This window comes from Pteropus medius, unplaced genomic scaffold (genome assembly GCF_902729225.1).
Source record: "Pteropus medius unplaced genomic scaffold, Ma_sr-lr_union100, whole genome shotgun sequence".
In the NCBI taxonomy this organism is placed as follows: domain Eukaryota; kingdom Metazoa; phylum Chordata; class Mammalia; order Chiroptera; family Pteropodidae; genus Pteropus; species Pteropus medius.
In genome coordinates this window covers 1,647,885-1,651,071 of record NW_024348527.1, presented here as the reverse complement: position 1 = coordinate 1,651,071, position 3,187 = coordinate 1,647,885, and the positions used below count along the sequence as shown (strand labels likewise).

The 3,187-nt window shown below is 31.2% G+C and overlaps 1 pseudogene; it reads right to left on the bottom strand.

Moving 5' to 3' along the window:
* Positions 1 to 215: 215 nt before the first annotated feature.
* Positions 216 to 328, bottom strand: LOC120616385 (uncharacterized; annotated as a pseudogene).
* Positions 329 to 3,187: the final 2,859 nt, after the last annotated feature.

Below are 3,187 nucleotides of genomic sequence, written 5' to 3'. Positions count from 1 at the left end.
TAGGAAGAACTGACACCTTGACAATATTGAGTCATTCTATCTATGAACATGTAATATCTCACTATTTATTTAGTTCTTTGAAAATTTTCATCAGAGTTTTATAGTTTTCCTTATATAAATCTTGTGCATATTTTTTTATATTTACACCTGAGTATTTCATTTTGAGGGTGTTAATATAAATGATACTTTGTTTTAAGTTTCCTCCATTTTTTTTCCACCTACAGCACCCAGTCTTCCTAGGTGGTCTCCCATCCAAGTACAAACCAGGCCCGACCCTGCTTAGCTTCCAAGATCAGATGGGATCAGGTGTGTTCAGGGTGGCTTAAGTTTCAAATACCACTTGTTCATTGTTGATATGTTGGAAAGAGATTGACACTTATAAATAAATTGTGTATCCCGCAACCTTGCTATAATTGCTTATTAGTTTCAAGAGTTTTTTGGTCATTTTTTTTCATATTTTCTACATATACAATCATGTCATCTGTATTTCTTCCTCTCCAATCTGTATACCTTTTCTTGTCTTGTTTTATTGCATTAGCTAGGACCTCCGATATGAGGTTAAAAAGAGTTATAAGAGGGGACATCCTTGCCTTTTTCTGATCTGACTGGGAAAATTTCTAGTTTCTCATCATTAAGTATGCCTACAAGATATTAAGTTACTGTGCTTTTTTTTTTTTTTTTTTTAGATATTCTTTATCAAGTTGAGGTCGTTCCTCTCTATTCCTAGCTTTCTGAGATTTTTTTTTAAATCATAAGTGAGCGTTGGATTTTGTCAAATGCTTTTTCTGTGTCTATTGATATGATCCTGTGATTTTTTTTTTCTTTTAGCCTGTTGATGTGATGGATTGCATTAATTGATTTTTGAATGTTGAACCAGCCTTCCTCCATACCTGGGATAAATTCCGTTGGCCATGGTATATAATTCTTTTTACATATTGTTAGATTTGATTAGCTAATAGAGGATTTTTGCATCTATGTTTATGGGAGATTTTGGTCTGTAGTTTTCTCTCCTCACAAAGTTTTTGTCTGGTTTTGGTATTAGGATAATACCGGTCTCATAGAATGATTTAATATTTTCTCTGCTTCTATCTTCTGGAAAAGATTAGAAAATTGATGTCATTTCTTTTTAAAAGTTTGAAGAATTCACCAGTGAACACATCTGGGTCTGGTGCTTTTTGTTCTGGAATGTTATTAATTATTGATTCACTTTCTTTAGTAGATATAGGCTTATTAAGAACATCTATTTCAACTTGTGTGAGTTTTGAGAGATTGTATCTTTCAAGGAATCAATCCATTTCAACTAGGTCATCAAATTTAGGGCACAAAATTGTTCATAATTTTCCTTTATTATCCTTTTAATATCCATGGGATCTATAGTGATGGCCCCTCATTCATTTCTGATATTAGTAATTTGTATCTTCTCTCTTTTTATCTTAGTTAGCTTGCCTAGAGGCTTATAGATTTTAATGATTTTCCAAACAATCAGCTTTTTGTTTTTTGATTTTCTCTATTAATTTGTTTTGAAATTTATTGTTTTCTGTTCCATTTTTATTATTTATTTTCTTCTGCATACTTTGCATTTAATTTACTCTTCTTTTTCTAGTTTCCTAAGGCAGAAGATTAGATTTTTATTTTAGGTTTTTCTTCTTTTGTAATATATGCGTTCAATGTTATAAATATCCCTCTAAGCACTGCTTTCACTCCCTGCAGCAAATATTACATTGTATTTTTATTTTTATTTAGTTAAAAATATTTTAAAATTTCTCTTGAGATTTATTCTTTTCACCTACATGTTATTTAGAATTGTGTTTTTAAATCTCTACATATTTTGGAATTTTACAGCTATTTTTCTGTTATTGATTTCTAGTTTAATTCCGCTGTGCTCTGAGAGCAGACATTGTATAATTTTTGCCCTTTTACATTTGTTATGGTATGTATTATGGCCTAGATTGTGGTCTACTTTGGTGAATATTCAATGTGAGCCTGAGAAGAATACATAATCTGCTGTTGTTGGATGAAGTAGTCTATGGATGTCAATTATATCTAGTTAATTGATGGTGTTATTCTATTTATTTCTGAGAGAGAGATGTAGAAGTCTACAATTATAACAATGATTTTTTTATTTAGTTCTTTGGTATTTGTCTCATGCATTTTGCTGCTATGTTGTTGGGTACATATGCTTTAAGGATTGTTTCGCCTTCTTGAAGAGCTGACCCCTTTATCACTATGTAATCCTCCTCTTTATCTCTCATAATGTTACTTGCTCTGAAGTCTGCCTTGTCTGAAAATAATATACGTACTCCTACATTCTGTTGATTAATGTTAGCATGGTATATCTCTCTCACATAGCTGGGTCTTGTTTTTTGATCCACTCTGACAATCTGTCTTTTAATTGGTGTGTTTAGGCCATTGATGTTTAAAGTGGTTACTGATATAGTTGGATTAATGTCTGCCATATTTGTTACTGTTTTCCATTTGTTGTCCTTGTTCTTATTTTTTATCTTCCACACTTTTTCTGCCTTTTGTGGTTTTGAGGATTACATATAATTTTCTCTCCTTTCTTAGTATATCAATTATACTTCCCCCATCCTTTTTAGTGGTTGCCCTAGAGTTTGAAATATATATTTATAAGTAATCCAAGTCCACTTTCAAATAACATTATCCCACTTCATGGGTATTGCAAGTACCTTACAATAACAAAATTTTTCTAATCCTCTCTCCTGTCCCTTGTATCATTGTTATCATTCATTTTACTAACAGGTAATCATAAATAATCAAATACAATATTGCTATTATCATTTTGAACAAACTGTTATCCATTAGATCAATTGAGAATAAGAAAAATAAAAGGTTTTATTTTTATTTTAACATATTCATTCTCCGATGCTCTTCCTTTCTTCTTGTAGATCTGAATTTCCGACCTATATCATTTTCCTTGTCACTAAAGAACTTCTTTTACCATTTCTTGCAATGTACGTCTACTGGCAGCAAATTTCCTCAATTTTTGTTTATCTGAGAAAGTCTTTATTTCTCTTTCACGTTTGAAGGATAATTTTGCAATGTATAAAATTCTATGTTGGTGCTTTTCTTTTCTCCTTAAATATTTCACTCCATTCTCTTTTTGCATGCATGATTTCTGAGGAGAAGTTTGATGAAATACTTACTTTTGATCTCTGTAGGTAAGGTG